Source organism: Globicephala melas, unplaced genomic scaffold (genome assembly GCF_963455315.2).
Source record: "Globicephala melas unplaced genomic scaffold, mGloMel1.2 SCAFFOLD_75, whole genome shotgun sequence".
Lineage (NCBI taxonomy): Eukaryota > Metazoa > Chordata > Mammalia > Artiodactyla > Delphinidae > Globicephala > Globicephala melas.
In genome coordinates, this window is record NW_027207251.1 from 1045240 (window position 1) to 1066267 (window position 21028).

Genomic DNA, 21028 nt, shown 5'->3' on the forward strand with positions numbered 1-21028 from the left:
AGGAGCGACACCTTCTCCAGCCTTCCCAGGAGACATGATATTAGTTCCTGACACAGAGTTGAGGTGGAAAATCCTGTGCTGAGTCTGGCAGGACAAGGGTGTCTTCCAGGGCTCTTGCACTGGCACCACTTTCTGGTCACTTAAGAGGACTTAAACATTGTTCTAGAGGCTCAAGAAAGTCAAGAGTGTCCTCCCTGGGGCTCACAGTAACAAATGTCCCTTCCTCCACTGGGTAAGTCTGAGTATCTCAGGAGGCTCTCTGACCCACAAGTACCCATAAGTACAGCAGGAACCAGGAAGCACCATGTGTATGTAAGTCTGTTGAAAACCCTCCACAATACTCTTTAGTAAATTAGATACATTCATGAGCAGAGAAACTTAATAAGAAATGCAATAACAACAATAGTGATAAATAATAATATCAATAGTGATTCCAATCATAAAGATATTAATTGTACTACTACCAATCATAATACTAATAAACTTAAGGACTGAGGGATTATAGACTTCCCTAATTGAATGACAAGTTTCCTGGGGTATTTTGGAGTCAGAGTCTTAGGTTAGCAGCCAAAATTGTAGGTTTGCATAGTGAAGGTATAAATAGAGCAAAACTAAACAGCAGCAGGTAAAAGAAATCCATGGGAGGGCGTGGGCTGACTTAAGTCTCATATTCCAAGCCCAGAGGAGAGAACTATGTAGAAGAGAAATGTTGATCCTGGGCTTTCCTGACACATGGAGCCAGCAAATCTCATGAGTTCTGACGACTGGTGTCTGCAGGTCTAACCCGGGAAAGAAAAGCAGGACTCCAGGTACACGTTCAATACGTGAAAAAAACACGTAAAATTTACATGGAGCTTCAGCTCTATCTCTATCCCCACTGCCTGTCAATTGAAAAAGTGACAGATCAGGGCTATTGATTGCCTTTTGATGCACCTACAGACTTACCTGGAATTGGGAGGAGAATATTACTTATGAATTTGCATGTAAAATTTTTATAATAACCCATCTGGAAGTTGAATTACCACTTTCTTGGGAAATTGATAGGTTATTTTACACAACACCTCATATACTTCCTTTAGTAACGTTTTTTCACAATATATATATTTCTGAATATGTATGAAAGGCACATGCCATATCAGCCCAGAGAAGCCATTGACGGGGCTTTAGAGATCACTGACCTTTGAGAACGTGTTTGTAGAACTCATTCATAAAGAGTAGGAACTGCTGGACACATTGCAGACAAAGATGTACACAGATGTGATCCTGGAGGACGCCCGTTGTCTCATCTTTTGAGTGCGTCTCTCAATATTTATTTACTTCCTTATGCATGTCTTATTGAGATAGGCTCTGCAGCTTCCACATATGCTGCTGCACTCTTGTCCCTGACTCATGCTTCTGTAGCACTTAGAGCAACCTGGAACGAATGTGTTCCTTTACTAATCACAGCACATGTGCCCCTTCATGGAGATACAGTCTCCATTACCACAATCGCATGTATTCCTTACTAGTCTGCCACCAACACGCAGAATAATGCTGGACACAGATATGGGCTATTTTATCTAACAGACAAGTGACTTTATGTTGCTAAGTAATTCTTCTGCTCGGGGGACTACCATGAGGTTTGAACACAGCAAAAAACACATAACAGCTTGTATCCCCCTTTCTACATGAACTCCAAGTAATAATCTCATGGGTCTTATGTTTATTGGATTCTGTTAGAAAGCAGTGTTAACCACATTATGAAAACGTTGCTTCCTTCCTGGCTGAGACGTCTAGGCAGTCTGCAGACTGTCTTTCCTCTTGGGCAAGAACAGCAGCAACCAGAGACTTTTACTGTCTTTGAGTGAAGTGTCGGGTGACAACCTTCAGTGTTTCCCCCCTTCAGGGTGCTCGAACTTGGGCTGCCATTGATACCCCCACACTTGAGCCTTGGCATGTTGTCCTGTGCTTGCATTGCATGCACTGTTCTCAGCACAGAACTTTAAATCCATCTAGCATTTCCCACACGTACCAGGGCATCCGCTCTGCAAAACAGATATAATTTCCCAGTTGGAGCAAGAAGAGTAGGTGTGGAGGGAAGAGGAGGGTTTCCCCAGGCTGGGGTCCAAGTCAGCTCCAGACACATGTGCTCTGTGTGGGGAGGGAGCAGGACACTTGGAATGTCAACTGGAGGTTGGCTCGACTAAAGGATATTTTTAGAAATGTATGTGAAGCCATTGAGTCAAATTATCCAGATTCTGTCATTATGCATCACACATCAATTTCTCTTCACGTTTCCCCCTGTACTTTTCACCTCAGAGAAGCAAAATTCCTGTCCACGTGGGAGTTAAAATTTCATGTTTTTCTCTTTGTCACGGTCTCTTTAATAATGTTTCCTCTCATATTCCCTGTAGCGTCTGAATTTATTTTACTTTTCTTTTACCTAAACACTGAACATCTTATTAACATTTTTCTAAACCATGTTTCTATTCACTAGTGTATTCCTCAAATTCATGTTCTTTCCCCATGTAATGTACTTTTCAACAATTTAATCCCCAAATGTCACATGTGTCGTTTCTTATTTATTTATTTAATTTAATTATTATTTTTGTCTTATTTCAAGCAAAAACTGTGACCATTAAAAGCAAGAAATGATATCCAGGCAAGTTATTTTCCTGGTGGAACAATGTAGCTGTAAGAAAATAGTAAATTTCTTCAGGTGTGAACCCTGGTCATCCACATGTGAAACCTGGGAATGAGGTAAGTTAGGAATTCAGCAGACTCATAGAACTCAGTTACAGTGCAGTGTAAACACTAGACCAGCATAAAGTGTTCACTTTATGGACTAAATTAGACTGAATTTTGATGATAGCTAGTAGAAATGCTACAAAGGGGGGAAGTCCATGCAGAAGATTTACATACTCTGTGTATGTAACTGATATGGAGATCATTTTAACTGGAGAATATCATTCAATAGACTTACATACACATGATTTTTCACAGCATAGGAAACACTTTTACTGTAATGAATGAACGAGAGCCCTGAGGGATTTTTAATTCCTTAGTCAACATTGAATCCTCACACTGGATCTATCAATGCTAAAATCAAACTGAAAAGCCGGAGTTCATATCAAAATTCTCAGACATGGAAAAACGCTTATCAAGAATGTTTTACCACACATTTCAGCAATGAATTCATAATTTTGGCTAATAACCTCTTATTCTATAAATAAGTAGAATAAAAATATAGATTTGTTAAGTAATCTTAGAATGATAAATACAAAATTTTGAAACAATAAGTACTTTTGTAAATAGGTTAGCATTAAGAAATATATATAAACAAAGTTATATGTGACAATTATTATGATCCACTTAATTGTGATTGTCAGTAAGATTATCAGTTGCTTTCTCATCAGAAATTTTGCAGGCCAGAAGAGAGTGAAATGATATGCTTAAAGCATGGCTGGAACTACCTACCAACAATTCTATATCTTACAATATTATTCTTCAAAAATGAGGAACATGAGAGACAGTCTCAGACAAAAGCTGAAGGAGTTCAGTACCATAATATCTATCCTTCAAGAAATGCTAAAGGGAGTACTTCAAGTTCAAATGAAAGGACACCAGTAACTTGAGGCCATATGAAAATATATATGTCTCTGATAAAGATAAATAAATGGACAAATAGAGAAAACACTATAATTTTGACTTGTAACTATACTTTTTATTATTCTAGGATATTTTTTAAACCAAAATATTAAAATAATGATCAATTTATTGCTATTGCATGATTGTTTCCCCAAAAATTCATATGTTAAAAATACAACCTCCAAATGTGTTGGTATTAGGATGTAGGGCCTTTGGGGGGTGCTTAGGTTATGAGGACAGAGCCACCATGAATATAATGTGTGTGCTTTTGTTTATTTTAAAATATGTATTTATTTACTTATTTGGCTACATTCGCTCTTAGTTGCAGCACGTGGGATCTTTGTTGTGACGCACAGGCTTCATATCTAGCTGTGATATGGGGGCTTGGTAGTTGCAGCACACAGGCTCTCTAGTTGTGGCAGACAGGCTGTAGAGCCAGCATACAGGCTCAATAGTTGTGGTGCATGGGCTTAGTTGCCCTTTGGCATGTGTGATCTTAGTTCTCTGACCAAAGATTGAACTCATGTCCCCTGCATTGGAAGACAGATTCTTAACCACTGGCCTACCAGGGAAGTCTCTTGTGTGCTTTTAAAAGAGACCCCAGAGAGCTCTCTAGCCCCTTCCTCCAGGTGATGATATAATGAAAAGTCCATGACTCAGAAAAGACCTTTACCTAACCACCTTGATCTCACACTTCAGCCTCCAGAACCATGAGAAATAAATTTCTGTTTATAAGCTACCCAAGCTGTGGCATTTTGTTATAGCATCCCCAAATAACTAATTCATAATCTACATAAACAGAAAACAATGTATACATATGTGACTTGTGACATTACTAACATGTAATTAATGTGTAAATATGTGATCTGTGACATTAATAACATGTAATTAATGTGTAATGTAATTGGAGAAGTAATAGAGATTTTGCGTGTGATTAAAATTATGTTGATATCAGTTTAAGCTAGTTTGATAGGATTTTATATGTAACCTCCATGGTATCCACAAATTGATTATCTATAGAATATACGCAGAAGGAAATTAAAAGTAAGTCAAGTCAGTGGACTTCCCTGGTGGTCCAGTGACGAAGACTCCACGCTCTCAATGCAGAGGGCCTGGGCTCAATCCCTGGTCAGGGAACTAGATCCCACATGCCACAACTAAGAGTTCGCATGCTGCAAAGAAGATCAAAGGTCCCCCATGCCACAACTAAGACCTGGCACAGCCAAAGAAATTAATTTTGAAAATGAGTACAAAAAGTAAGAACAAAGGATATCAGTATGTGAGAAAATGTGGGACAGAAAAGCTATATGACATTACAGAAAACAAATTGGCAATTAAATGTCATTCCATATCAGTAATTTATATATATATATATAGATATATATATATAGATATATATATATATGGCTTAAACTCATCAGTTAAAAAACAAAGATGTCCCCAGCCTTTTTCCGGCATCTGGGCCTGGAGGGGCTGCTCTAAAGACGGGCGAGCAGCAGGGAGGCCCACGGCAAATCCCAGCCCGATGCGAGCTGTTCATCGTTTTCCCGGGACAGCTCCAGGGTCTTGGTGTCCAGAGAGCTGCTGATGGAGGGCAGGGGCGGCCGCGGAGGTATATGGGACAGGTTGCTCATCAACTCCAAGCGTAATTCCAGAAAGAATTCCACTCTTCAAACAGGATAGAGAGGAGTCCCCTATTGGACCAAGTACAGAGCTTTCTCCCACAGATGGCTCAGGCAAACGAAAAGCTAAGGAAAGAAATGGCAGCTGCACCACCTGGTCATTTCAATATTGAAAATATTGACGAGACTCTCAGAAAAATTATGCAAATGGATGTGGCCTTGTTTGAGATGAATCAGTCTGATTCAAAAGAAGATGACAGTTCACAAGAGAATTCACAAGACAGTTCAGAGGACAGTTCAGAATTTGAGGATGAAGATGATAGCACCTCTTCTGAAGGTGAAGTCACCATTGATACAGTTAAGCTTCGTCATTCAGAAGATGGAAAAGGCAAAATAGAGGTTTTGGGCCGTCCTGCCAGTGAATAAAAAGAAAACAGGGACATAAACAATCTGAGAAACAGGTGATAGTTCCTGCTAATTCTGTGGAAAAGAATGTGGCTTGCTGGTTATTTTGCATTTCAGATACCTATGGTGTTTGAAAAAATGAATGTATTTTGCTTCTTGGAGAAACAAGCTAGCTTTTAAAGAGTTGGAAGAGATAGCATTTGGGGATCTTCTAAGAGCAGACTGTTTTTGATCTCATGCTAAAGAGATTTAGTTTAGAAAGCTTAACTTTATGTATGGTGATGAGTGAATTTGTTGGCATCCTCTTTCATCAGCATAGACTTCGGAAATCTCAAACTTATTTTAAAGTAAAAATACAAGTTACCCATTTGTTTTTGTTTTAAATTGGCCTCTTGGGGCTTCCCTGGTGGTGCAGTGGTTGAGAGTCCGCCTGCCAATGCAGGGGGCAGGGGTTCATGCCCTGGTCCAGGAGGATCCCATATGCACGGAGCGGCTGGGCCCGTGAGCCATGGCCGCTGAGCCTGCGCATCCGGAGCCTGTGCTCCGCAACAGGAGAGGCCACAGCAGTGAGAGGCCCGCGTACTGACAAAACAAAACAAAACCAACAAAAACTTAGGTTGGGTTTTTTTTTTAGGTTATTATAAAGTCACATTTATTTGTTACCATCAAAATGGGTTCATTGAGGGAGAACATTTTTTTTTTAAACATCTTTATTGGAGTATAGTTTCTTCACAATGTTGTGTTGGTTTCTGGTCTGTAACAGAGTGAATCAGCTATATGTATACATGTGTGCCCATGTCCCCTCCCTCTTGCGTCTCCCTTCCACCCTCTCTATCTCACCGCGAGGGAGAAATTTTTTACAAAGTAAAGAATTACTTATATTTAGGTGCCCTCAGACATATCTACTTTAATTAAAAAAAATCCTTTCCAGTTTGAGCTGGAAAACTGGTGCTCTGTGGTTTAATCACTGTCAGTGACTCTGTAACCTCTCAATGCATGTAAAATTTGCTGGTTGGAAAATTTTGTGGTTTTTTTGGGTTTTCTTTTTCTCATAAAGGAATTTTTTGTTTGTTTCAGCTATTAAAATTATTCCTTCCAGTTGCCCACAGTTTTGAAACCTATTAATTGTAGAGAATAGGGACACCCCAGGAAAATAGGTCACAGTACATAAAATGGTAGTAACAGGTTTTCCCTTTCAAAAGGCAAAATGATCCTGCATTGGAGTTGCCTTTCTGCCACATTCTTGATCTTATTTAACTTGTTTGGGACCTCATCTGCCATGGGCCTGGCTTTGCTCAGGATATAGACCTGAGCATTTAAAGGACTGTCTCCAAGTGCATTGAGCTGATGAGACTTTGTTGCCTAATATTTTAGGGGTTTGTTTTAATTATTTTTTCCTACTCCTCTCATTAGCTTATAACATCTTGTAAATACGCTGAAGATAATTCTCCAAGTGCCTTCTGGTATTTTTCATTGGGAATTGGAAATCGGCTGTGCACTCAAAGTATGCAGAAGTGAACAGATCTGGAAACGAGACTTCTCAGCTGCAAAGGGTATACTTCGTAGCACCAAACACAGCTGTGATGGATTATTGGTGTGAATATTTAAGGATTGTCTTCTACCAGATAATATTCATGCCACATTGTGGGAAGAGTTGTATTTGTCTGATTCACTCCTTAGCTTGGTGCATGTACACAGTAGGCACTGAATGATGTCGATAAATGAATTTACAGGTATATTGAGGATGTACAGGGCATTTTAAGCCATGCTATCCATGCGGATATGAAAGTGTAACTTCACTGGAAATACAAAGCCAAGTAGAAATAATCTGATGGTCAGTGAAAGAGACTAGTCAGTCTAGAATACATATTAGTGTGTAGAATTATATTTCTCTCCTGCTATGGCCTTCTCATATAATACGACTAGGTATTCTATACAGTTAAAGAAGTCAACTAAATTCAGTTCCTCTGGACATTCTTATGACATAGGAGGAAAAGGAAAAACAAACATTTAATATGTGATAGGGATGTCGTTTTAAGTAAGTGTAAAATGGTTGAATTATTTAATATACAGAGTCAGGGGTGGCTGTTTTTAAACCAATTTGGATACTAAGATAAATTATGTAGGTCTTAAAGATTTAAATATAAAGAAAGAAAATTATAAGTTTCATACTAAAATAGAGGTGACTATTTAATAACATTAAAAAAACAAAGATGGACAAGATAGACATAAAAAGGGTCCAACTATATGTTGTCTACAAGAGACTCACTCAGAAGTAAGGACATTCATATGCTGAAAGTGAAAATATTGGAAGAGATATTGCATGAGAACACTAAGCAAAGAGAAGAGGAGTGGCTCTTCTGCTTCTGCAGCTGAGGCTGTGGCCCCTACTTTTCAGGGAGTAAACAGAGGCAGGGGCAGGGGCTGGGGCGCCCCTCCCACTCTCTGCACCCTGAGCCAGGGAAGTCAGAGGGACTTGGTCCCCCTCCCGAGTTCCATTCTTCCTCCAATGAGAATGGTGCTAATCAATAAGGACCAGGCTATAGAGCTGATTCACTGTTATAAAAGCAGAAATTAATACACCAGTGTAAAGCAATTATACTCCAATAAAGATGTTAAAAATAAAGAAAAATAAATAAAGACCTGGGGAAAAGAGATGGTCCCCGTGGAGAATGCCTATGTCCTAAGTTTATCTGCTGTCAGATTGGCTTGAGAGAGGGCAGGAGCTACATGATGTGTTCTCTCCCTTCAAATCCATTAACTTTTTCTTTCTTGATGTATGCACACACCCACACACACAAAACGAGTATAAAGCCCATATATATAGAAGGCTAAAGGGTTGGTCTATGAGCTTGAAAAGAGGGAAATAGAACACTTGAGGCCGACTGCAGCAATGTGTTTGTGTCTGTGCATGTGCATTACTAGGTGGAGGGTCCACAGTATCCATCAGATACTTAAGGGAGAACATATCTCCCAAGTGTTCTGGATTTTGTAAATTATCATAGGACAAGAGTCTTCAAGAAAAATCAGGTAGCTCTCTCACACACCACTCATTAAAGTAACAAATATTTATTGAGAGTCTCCAGGATTCCAGCATGTGGAATTTTCTGGAGACTAAGAGGTGGAACGTAAAACATAACCACCTTCACCAAGTTTATAGCTCAGTGGAGGCAATAAGAATTAATATCTCACAGTTTTTCTATTTAAGTAGGACTCAGGGTTTAAGGTAATTTTTCTGCATCGTGTCCACAGTGTCCCAGGACTGACGCCTTCCTCAAGCTCAGCACCTAGAACACAGATCTGATTGAGCTAAACTGGTGATGCACCTGCTTCCCAGCAAGGCTGTGGCCTCTAATGGCTGTCTCCTGCTCCTGTGTCCGTGGCCTGATCAGGATATGGGAGACACTTAGGCTGATTCCTCAGTGTGTTGTGTACTTCCAAGGCCGAAACTTGCTGAGCAGAACATAACTTCTTTACTTTTGTGAACACCTGGCCTCCAAAAGGCAGAAATATTTAGTGACAATGTACTGAGGACATAATTCCTTAGTCATACCCTGACCTAAACTCTCTGTCACAGAGACATGCAAAACCACGGAATCAGGCTTATGGGTCATGACTTGGCTGTGTCAAGAAGTTCTAGACCGTGTGGGAAGACTCCTCTCTCCTCTGAGATTTCTGCTTCAACCAACAGGGAGCAGCTTCCCTTAAGGTCTGAACTGAAACCTTGCAAGTTCACATATTGAAGTCCAGACCCTTGTACCTCAGAATGTGACTGTATTTGGGAATAGGGCCTTAGGAGAGATGATGAAGTTAAAATGGGTCACAAGGGTGAGCCCTAACCCAGAGCTATGCCCCCTATGAGAAGATTAGGACACAGCCATGCACACTCAGCTTATAGAGTTAAGTCCATCTGAGGATGCAGCAAGAATGCAGCCACCTGCGAGCAAGGGAGATAGGCCTCAGAAGAAACTGAACCTGTAGACACCTTGATCTCGAACTCAAAGCTTCCAGAGCTGTGAGAAAATTAAGCCTCCCAGTTTGCACTATCTTGTTCTGGCAACCCTAGCAAAACCCTAATACAGCTTATTTATCCTCTATCCTCTTTCTTGCAAATAAAACTTATGAAAATAGCACCAGAAAACACAGTGTATAAAGTATTTGAAAGAAAAACGCCAGGGAGCCACTGCAGGGGCTGATGAACTACACATCCGTTGATTCCCCTGGTTTTCTTTGCTACCAAAGTAAGGGAAAATAGTCAAAATCACCATGGAAGACTTGAGTAGACATTTTAGAGAAGGCATAGCTCCACGGTGAAACAAACTTGACATGTACTCAGTTGGTAGAAATAGTAAATGCATTTTAATCCTTGGAGGTTTAAAAAATTCAATTTCTTGGATTTCTAGAGAGGTTGTAGTACATGTACATGGTTGAAGGTCCTGAAAATTGCATTACATTGTGCCCCACACCGTCTCCCCCTCTTTGCCCAGGAGCCCCTGCCCTCCACAGGTAGCCGTGTATCTGGTTTCCCACAGCAAACTTCCAGAGTGTCTTTATGTGCATACAAGCAAATATGAATATACATTTCTCCTTGGCACCCTAATTAAAAACACAAATAGAATACTAGGCACGGTGTTCTTATATCTTGCTTTTATTCATTTGACAGTATCTTGCAAATTATCCTCTATCAAGACATCGTTTCCTGCATGACAGTGCACTGAATGGATGACGTACTATAATGCACTTTGCCAATCCACGTTGGGATGCACGCTGATATTCAATAATCCGTTTATATTACAAACAATGCAACAATGCATAATTCTGCTGCTAGCAAATGTGTAGGGTATGTTTCTAAAGGATTTATAAACTGCAGTGTTTTTAACAGAGCATTTGATAAGATACTGTTACTGAATCCTTCTGTGGAGACTAGCAATGAGCCTTTCTCTTTCTGTAAACTGCAACTTACCAGATCTGTTCCCCCACATATCTTTAAGAATGCTTTCCAGCCTCTTGTACCTTTCAGAAACCCTCCATAATCTGCTCAGCACCTCTCTTTATTCTCACACCCGTCACAGCCTTACCTGGCACATACTTGCTGTCTCCACCTTGCCCTCTGCCCATTTAGCAGGATTTAGAAATACTGAAAACCCCCTTTTAATCATCCCCAATTAGTCAGCTACTGTGTGACTCAACTTTACTCAGTTTTATCACTAATTACAAACAATGGTAATTATAATGCTGTTGAGTAACGACCATAGTAATTTTCAGTTCTGTAGATCTCAGAATTTCTCACTTCACCAGTGTCTACACTAGTGGATCTCCAAACAAATTCTCAAGTCACTGAAATTGTTTCTTGCCACGACAACGCTGTATGGTCATCTAGTCTTCCTTGCAGCAGCAGACGCCAGGTAACAACCAAATGAAGGAAAAACCACTGGGACAGATCTGGATGGCACGGAAGAGAAGGTGTGCCTCCACCCGTCCCAACTCATCCCCTCTGGCCCACCACAGGTCCCATTTTTCTCCACGGGTTGTCTCTTCGTCCACACGCGCGTTCAGAGGCCATTCCAGTACGAGATTCTCACGAGGAGCCTCTGACAACCGCGCCCACCCAGGACCGCGCATCGCCTCATGCCTCCTCACGACCATCACCAGACGCCCCAGGCACCTTCCCATTTCCCCATTTGTTAGGCTTCTCCAACCACCAAGCCACAGGCTGGACCGTGGCTGCGCCTGGAGCGCACTCCCCTCTCGCCCGCGACTGTCCTTGCTTTCACCTCTGGTGAGAGGACCTGGTCCACACAAGCGCTTCGCCGACGAGGCCAACAGAAGTGGGGACGCCGGGCACTCCCCCGTAGACGCACCTCGGCCTGCAGGGGAACACCGTCTGCGGAGCCCCATGACCGCTTCTCGCGGATTTCGGAGAAAGTAGCCGCAGGGGAGAAGCTCCACCACGGCGACGGGACCGGGACGCACCGTTTTCCCAAGGCGGCCAAGAAGCAGCACCGGGCGTCCTATTGGACGGGACGTGGCGGTCCCGTGTGAAGGACGACGTGAAGGCCGGGGTCGCACTTCCAGTGCCTCCCCGTTACGCCATTCGGGCCCTACCCACTGCGGAGAAAATCATATTTGGGAATAAGGGCGAACGGGATCGAGAGAAGGCCGGCGGAAACTTGGCGGCGTCCACGTCCGTAGTAGACTTAGAACCACTCCCAGGCGACACTTGGAACGCGAAGGTACCACCACCGGGCCACACGGCCGATGCCGGTCATGGATATTCTCTCTTGACCACGTTCTTCAATGTGGGTGTTTCACGCGCAAGGGACACAAGGGAGTGCCGGTCGAACCGAGCAGACCCACCACTCGACTTCTAGGGAGCCCAGCGCCGTCCTCACACTACGAATGTCTGCCCGTCCAAATCCCGCGAGAGCAGCGTGCGCCCATGCCCCGGAGACCGGGACACAAGCGCGCCAGCCAACAAGCACATCGGGCCCTCCAACGGCCTCAACGCCCGTGCCCGGTGCGTTCCCCACGTCCGGAGTGGGACGCTGGTGGACCCAAGTGGTAGAAAATGAACGCCCCTAAATTGACTCAGAAAAGCGGACCATCAAGCCTCAGGCCCTCCGGAGGGCTCGCAAGACCCTCTCCCTACACAACGCGGCGGGCGGCCCAGGTAGGGTCGAGTCCGCTCAGTTCCCGTGGCCAGAGGGGCACGGGCGGTTGCTGGTCGACCAAGCCAGGCAGCCCTCACACCATACTAGGGAGCGAGGCAACGCTCACATCCTCGTAAACCTACACACCCAATCTCCAGCGAACGCAGGAGGAGCCCATGCCCCGGGACCACCGGGACAGTCGCCACACGCATAGCCGGGCTCCCGGAACGCTGCCTCGCGCCCGGCGTCCGAATGTCAGCTCTCGCGAAGATCGCCGAAGCTCCGGAGACAAGGGACGATATAAAAGCGGCCGCCAGGTGGCGCCCGACCACCGGCTCGAACGTCCCCGGGCCGGATCCCGATCGCCGAAAGGCGAGGGTGCAGTGCCGGCCGCCCAAAAGCCCGAGCTCGTCTCGGGGAGTCCGCCTCGGAGCTAGCGCCCGGCTCGGCACGACACGGCGCGACCCCGGCAGCAGACGGGAGACGAGGAGCTGGGAGGATGGTGCCGGGAGGCTGCCGCGAAGGAGACGCGCTCTTCACGCTATTCCTGGGCCGCCGGCCGCTGTAAACAAGGAAAATTCTGCAGGGGGATGGACTGCGTGAACTGTAAGCTGAAACCATGAACGTACCAATAGAAAACACGGACGACATTTTATTCTGTAATTGCAGAGTGGAGATGTTACTAAAACATCAAAAGCAGGGCCCAGAAGCCATAAAGGAAACGATTCATAACTTGACCACCTAATTGATCTTTACATATTCCACAAGCAAAGTCAAATGACAAGAAGTGGGTAGGTGGGAACATTTGTGCAAATACATGTGTACTAAGAATATTGATATCAGTATTACTTAAGAACAGAACATTTAGAAAACAGTCAATGAGAGGGACCAGGTAAGTAAATTTCAAGTACACTCAGACAATACAGTAATATCACTTTGTGCTTTGGTTTATTGATTTTTTTTTAAATGAGCTGGATGTATAGGTATTGACTTGGAAAAAATGTTGATGACAAGCTGTTTAATGAAAAGAGCGAGTTTATATATATCTTTTGAAATGGAAAAGTAGAGGATTGGAATAGGTAAAGCAACTTTGCAAAACAAGAGTAAATTCCTCCTTACAGCCTGGACTCAAGAACCAGAACGATGAGTGTGTCAGAAACAAACATGAGCCACACTTCCTGCTTTTCTGCCCCCTCCTTCTGCAGTCCTGGGACAGGCAGCTGGCATCTCAGCCCCTCAATGTCTCTCCTCCACCCACACCCAGAGCTACCTACAGGCAAGAAGAACTTTCACTCTGCAGGCCTGGCCTCCCTATGTCCTCAGCCTGTTTCTTCATATCAGGAACCCTTAGCAATTCACTTGGTTTGCCCAGTCGTCCATGCCGAGGGTTGCTGGCCCCAACCTACACCTGTGCAGCCTTTCTCTCCAAAAGCTTTGAGCTGATTTCCCAAGGGAAGAACATTCCCCTGATATAGCAGGTATGAGCCAAGAGGACAACTGGAAGTTCGCGCCTGGATCCATCATACAAATTTTGTGTGCACTCAACTCCCAAAGACACAAGAGCGACGGAGGGTCCACTGTATTGTTAGCGCAACATGGCTATTGCTTTCTTAAAACACGCAGGCTCAATCAGCAAGTCCAGGTGTGACACAAAGAAAAAAGAAACGCACACGCACACACACATATCGGCAGGTAATCCGTACTCCTGCCAGGTCAGAGAGTGGTGGGAGCAGAAAAGAGATCATTGTTGCCACTTCTTGGGTCCCCTGTGCTGACAAACCCTGGTGGCTGTATTGATGTTACTGGCAGGGAGTGAGGGCTTCGAGCTCCCTAATCTGTCATTTGCTGTCCAGTGCCCTACATTTCATTCTATCATACACTTTCTCCTCAATACACAGTTACAATTAAGAAAAGAATAATCTGCATATGTTACATTCAATTTTCAAGTTTGAACAAAGGTGAAGAACACATAGGGAGGGACTTCCCTGGTGGCGCAGTGGTTGAGAGTCCACCTGCCAATGCAGGAAACATGGGTTTGATCTCTGGTCTGGGAGGATCCCACGTGCCACGGAACGGCCAAGCCCGTGAGCCACAACTACTGAGCATGCGCGCCTGGAGCCCGTGCTCACCAATAAGAGAAGACACGGCAATGAGGAATCCGTGCCCCTCAACGAAGAGTAGCCCCCGCTCGCAGCAAGTAGAGAAAGTCCGTGCTCAGCAACAAAGACCCAACACAGCCAAAAATAATAAATAAATAGGAAACTCTTTAAAAAGAAAAGTACACATAGGATAATTGAGTTATTGTGAAGGAAGGAAATTTTATTTATCTTCTTTTGTAGACTTAAAAATGTTCAAATATTGTCTATAAAAAGTTTAATATTTTAAAAATTAGAAATAGTAAATAATTCCTCATTACACTTTATTGTCCAGCATCTACCTCCACCCCAGCACCTTTCACATCTGCTCCACCCCCCATCCCCACCCCAGGTCTGCAAACTTGTTTCTCTCATTACTATCACCTGTGTTCACCACACACCTAAGGCTGTTTTAGTCATTCACATGGTAATTAGGGAATTTTTCTTTACTGAGCCTAAGGGCTGTATTTATTGTTTTTAGTGAAAATCTCTCCCATGTGTTCTGTGAAGTCACAGCATTAATGGAGTCTGGAACAAGTGGGTGTGAATGACGGAAGGAGATTATTTCCACATCAGTCTCCCTAACAGGGTGGTGAACATAACTGGCATTAGTATTTCATGGGTGTACTTAGAAGATACAGGCCAAAACGAGAAACCTGACCATTTGGCAAAAGAGGGACCAATTCAAGAATAAAAATAAGTCTCTTCTCACCTGTTGTTTCATTGTAAGGAACTCAGCCAACACTTGTCCGCCTCTGCATACTTATGCAGGGTCAGATGAAAAACTGAGCAGGTAAAGATGAGGAAAGGGAAAGCAACCAAGAGAATCCAGGCATTTAAAGCATTGTTAGGCAGTCCAGGCATGAATCCCCAGCCATTCACCTGGGAATGAGCTCTACCACCTAACCCCCAGGCATGTGTAGATATGGTGAACCCCCTCTCTCCAGGGTCAACAATAAGGCAGTGTAGGCTACTGCACATAATCAAGACAGTAATATTTTCATTTACACATAAAACGTGAAAATCCTTGGGTGTTGTACTTTTATTAGAGCTACTTTTTCAGAGTTATTTCATTAATGTTCATTTCCTAGGAGTTACACCAAACTGCAGGAAACCCGCATAATGATCAGTTGGGGAATGTTGACTCCACAGAAAGAACACCTCTCTCAAATGTTTCATGAAATAATTCTTGATCAAACGCACCAGGATTTTTTCTCCAACACCCGCCCCAGTGCTTCAGAGGCCCCACCCTCCCTGCTGTGCCCTCTCCCCACACCCCGGATGCCCTTGCCCTCAGTCACCTTGGTTCAAGTTTCACCTGGATATGTCACCTATCAAATCAGTGGTTGGAATCCTCCCTGTTATCATAACACTTCCCCTCCAGTCTGTTCACACAATGACTACCGTGCTTAGGTTCTCCCAACACAGGAATCCTCCAGTGCATTGACCCAGCCTCCCGATCATTTCCATGTCTCCTGAGTTTTATGGAACAATTCTCAGGTCCCTCTGACCTCTCAGCACAGCTGATGATCAAGACCCCAATCAGAGATGACAAAAAGACTCCGCTTCCTATGGCTGCATCTATCATACGTATCTCCCAATGAGTTTTATAAATATCTGCATCCTACCAGGACGTGATCATAAAGCATTCTCCCATGTTTTGCAGACACTTCGAATGTTCCCCTTGTTTCTTTGAATCCCTGAAATTCTCACCTTCCCTCACTTTCAACAGTGTGTTCACCTCCTACCATGCAGATGAAGTAGAATATTCGAAGAAACGTGTCAGCTCACTGTCATGAAGTCAACACCTATTCCTGAATCTTCACCCATTGGCGATGCCGCTCCTGTTTAAACTGAAAGTCATTTCTATGCCTGGATAAGCCCATTTTTCTCAAATGTATCCCCTTCCCTCCTACTCTCTGGAGGATATTTTATTATTAATTGTAAACTGAAGCTCTTCTACCAGCTAACACCTCTCTCTTCCCAGTCCATTCCTTTTCATCTTTTTCAGTTTCTTCATTCTTGAAACAAAATCTCTGAACCAATTTTTCTCTAGTTCCTGCCCAATGAATTTCCTCTTTCCAAAGTAAACTGAAAGAGCAGTGCAGGATTAGTGAGAATCTCTGGGCGCCCCTCCCACAGTTTGATTTACTAGGGTTGATCTCCCTGTTACTGTTGACTTGCGTATACATAAACCTTTATAACATTATAGTTATCTCTCCGTGATTAAATCCAATGAATGTTTCTCGTATTTTACTTGGATCCAAGCAGAATTGGACTATGACCTCCGTCAGGAAATTTATATTTCCAAGGTCCTCTGACATCACAAACTCCCCACTGCCTTTAAACTAGTCAGTTCCTGCCAGTGTACTGTGTGCAGTTCTCCTCAAACAATACTATTTCAACATCTCAAGATTCCATTATAGCCCTCTTCTCTCTTTTTACTATATACACCATCTTCGAAAACTGTTATAATTATTCAGTCTTCTCCTGTTACCACTATGATAATAATGCGTAAAAACGAATACTAGATTTCTTTTCTGAGGTCTCATCCATAACTGCATGGGAAGCAGACACCTACAATGAAATGTATATCAGACAGAAGCCAGGAACTTCCTCCCCAAATAAAAACTACTCCTCCTCTCGTCTGCAGTTTCAGATAGCAGCTCCACTAATTTTGGGGCTCAGTCATCGACATAACGTCCCAGAACCACACAAACAGAACCAAGCATCGATTTTATCTCTACAATGAGTGCTCTCGTCTCTGTTCATCTCCTCCCTGATATACACATACATAGTTCCAGCTACACTTATACCGCTTCACTTTCAGGTTAAATGTCAGTGCCTCAGAGATTCCTTCTTTAAATTACTAGCTAAGTAACTCTCCTCTCTCTGTTGTCTTGAATAGAACCTACAGGCAACACCCATAATATTTCACGATATCTCTACTCATCATTTTTTTTTTCTTTTTTTCCTGTTTTCCTCTCTGGACAAATTGCAGAAAAGTAAACTGTAGAGTCATAAAGCAAGTTTCTCTTGACTATTACATAAGGATTGTAAATGCACAGAGATTCCATGTACACAGTAACCTAATCTACTCTCAGATGGCCTGTGACCAATGTTCTTTAATCAAATTAAATAACTATCTTTAAATTAATAATTCTTTGAATAATAAATGACTTTGATTCCTCCTGGGGAAAATTTTATTTAGTAATCACCAGAAACAAAATGTGTGGGAAAACTGTGTTTGTGTCTTTACTTAAGTATGCAACTACCACACTCCTGAGTTCAAAGTTTTAGTCTCTTTCTATAGAATCAGGCAGAGAATTGTCTGTGGGCTCCTGTTAATAGATCTGATAACCTCATATATTGTATAATCATAAAGAAAGAACTCCTTTAATCTGGATGTCAATCAGGATAAATCTAATCAAGGAACAACTTCCCTAACACAAACTTTTCCTTCTCAACACGTTAACCACTTAGATACATGTAAGGAAATTATAAGAGATTCCTTTAATTTGCTAATATTCTAAAAACCTCCGAAAGCGGTCTTGATGCCTTGGCCGGAGGTCTCACTGTTTTGTGAATTGTGGCCAGTTCTGGGAAGAGAATTGCAGCTGGAGGATTAGTCTTTATAAATATGTTTAACCTACAAACAGCCCATCAAGCTGTGGGTTTTGTGTGGCTTTATATAAGGACTGGTGTTGTTTGATGATATCAAACATTGAAGGAAGATATTTTTAGGGTTTTAGAGCATCTGTATTTTAATACCAAGGTAAATAATAATTAAATTATAATCAATTACATGAAGTTTCCAGGGAGGCAGGAGAGAAAAGAATACAATTGGAGAAATTGTACTTGGCCAAGGAAGAGATGATTCTTCAATTCTTACTATGGGCTTGGGAATAAACCGTGAGGAATATTTGTAGATTTTGTGACAGTGAGCTGAAGAATTTCCTCAAATTATCTGAATAATCTGTCTAGTAGAAGGTGGTCCCTTTTGTGGAAAGTGACGAAAGTACTGAGAATATTAAAAATCAAAAGATATGGAGAAGGTCTGAAATATTTGTGAGACATAGAATAAGACTGAATCATCTAGATATAGTACAATGTCCAGGGATATTTGAAAGATGTTGGGAGATTTGCAAACCCCACCAGATTTAATATCCTAGTTAGATTCAGTCATGGAAGAAGCAGGTACTTGGAGCCCTCCAAGATTGGAATCTTGACCAGCAACTGTGATGAATTTGGAAGGAATATGGAAAGAGGAATATGGAAATTGTTGGTCTTCAAACTATATGTTGAAATTACTTGATTTGATTAATTTGGAATAAAAATGAAGACGGTTGGCACACATGTTAGGAGAGTGGGGTCAGTGCACTGGAGGTTCTCCTAGCATTTGTGGCGAGGGAGGAAACTGACTAATAACTTGGAATATCATGGGTTAATTACCTTTAAAAACTCTTTGATTTTTATTTCCTAATAAATAAATTTGGGGAACTAATATTTCCCTTATGAGAAGCAGTAGCCAAAGTCTTCTTAGTTTGACCGTGGGAAACAAGATTACTCCTCTTTTCTCATAGGCCAGTTCACATTTGCAGGTGGGGTGGTTGTTCACTCCCAGGTAAAGGCTTATGGCTTCATGACTGTTAGGTCTGAAAACGCTAGATAGGATTCAAGTCTCATGGCTTTCTTCTCTTTCCTTGGATTTTCCTGCTTGGAGTAAACAGTGTATCTGAGAGAGAATACTAGCAGCTGAGTTCTTGGCAATGTGTCCCCAGGTGAGTGGGGACTTGCTCTTTCTCCTGAAGTGGTAACTCTCTTTCCGGTGGATAGAAAGGTGTCACCACTTGGACTGAGTGCTCTAAGTGTATCCTGGTGGGAGTCAAGGCTCTGAGCACTAGTCCTGTCGTCTGGCATCTCTGTGAGGATCGTGGAGTAGGGCAAGGGCTAATACAGCAACCGTCTCCTTTCCAACATTTATAGCGATGTGCTCCAGACTCCATGAAGTCTGTGTTGGAAAGAGGGCACATGAGAGGTTGTATTTCTCTCCACTCAGTCATGGGTTTGACGGGGGTGTGACTCACTCCATAAGCGACTCTGCAATGCAGTGAGCTCTGTCATGTGATGGACACAAGTGGAGGGAAGAGCAAGAGCAGAAGTTCAAGGTCTGGAAGGGGAGGAGGTGTGTGCACAGGTGAGATGAATACGTCCAGGGTCAGAGATGCTGGCTAGATGGATATGCAGGGCTGAGGGGGCAGGGGAAAGAGAAGAAGCCCTTCAGCAGGACTGGCCCAGAGAGGACAGTGGAGCCAATTTTGCTTTTTCTTTCTTTGTTTTTCCAATTTTTAATCTATTTTCTGAGAATACAATTGACTATTTTGAGAACTCTAAAAAGTCACAACAAAATATACCCTTTCATTCTTGTTCCAAACCAGCCATTTTCCCCCTGTTTAGGTACCTTTGTTCAGAAACTGGAAGTACTTTACAGAAAGCATTTTTTCCTTAATTGGTACATTGAGTAGGATATAGTAGGTAGAGGAACACTTAGAAAACTGTGGCGATATGTGAAGCCCTGGAGAGGCCTGAACCATTGAGAGTCTCTGATTAGTCTCTGAGCAGGGAAGACAGGAGGAAGCTACAGGAGAGACCATGATAGTCAAAGTGGTGAGGTCCCAGGAAACGAGGAGGGAAAGAGGGACCTCAACCCACAGGAAAGGTCAGTTGGGGATCATCTTACAGTTTGGCAACCCCGGGACCTCTGGCTTGTAAAGTTGAGCCCGTCTGTCCTCATATCTGGTGATGAATGCATGCTCTGTGTTGAGGTTAGGTAGGCAGCAACTGCGGACCCCAAGTTGTATATACAGTCTGTTCACTTACACAAAATGGTGGACATTGCATCAATGCTCTCTGACTTTTTAGTGACTAATTCACCTGTAGCTTTTATTTATTGGGTTTTGTTATGTTCAAACATGTCATGTCAGCTCATTTAATCACTCAACTCTCTTGAGAAGTTATTAAGGTATTTCCCACATGAGAACAGTGAGGTTTGTATGGGGGAATACTTTGCCTGTAGTCACTGCTGATAAGTGGCGGAACATGTATATTGCCTGTCTTGTGCTAAGTCTGTAGATTTAACTGAAAGTAGTGGGGAGCAGGGATACTTATGAATTCCCAAGTACACATTTTTTAATTGCCAGTCAGCTCACAATTAACATTCTATTGTGGACTGTGCAGGTTATTTCACACTACCCCTCATGTGATGCTCCTTTGCCATGAAAGTCACTCTGTATTCAGAGTGTGCCCATCTCTGTGATGCACCTGAAAGGCATACGCCAAGTCAGCCCAGAGGAACATTGGGTTTGACGTCAAACAGGTTTGAGCTTTTGATACACACAGCTGCCTTTTCTCAGTACTGTCACCCTCAACCATCACTTCTGAACATTTGGAGAAATGAGGCAGCCTGAACCAGAATGTCCTGCATGTTTTTAGGAATCAGTGACTTTCAAGACATGTGACTGTGAACTTCATCCAGAACTGGGGTAATGTCAATTGCAGGTTTTTTTGAGTGAAATGTCTCTGGAATCTT

General features: G+C 42.9%; 1 long non-coding RNA gene and 1 pseudogene across 1 annotated transcript in view; both read left to right on the top strand.

Annotated features, from left to right (window-relative positions):
• Positions 1-21028, top strand: part of LOC132595322 (uncharacterized) — a 49683-nt gene that overhangs the window by 17655 nt on the left and 11000 nt on the right. The window lies entirely within an intron of this gene.
• LOC132595326 (NOP protein chaperone 1 pseudogene) lies at positions 5215-5675 on the top strand (annotated as a pseudogene).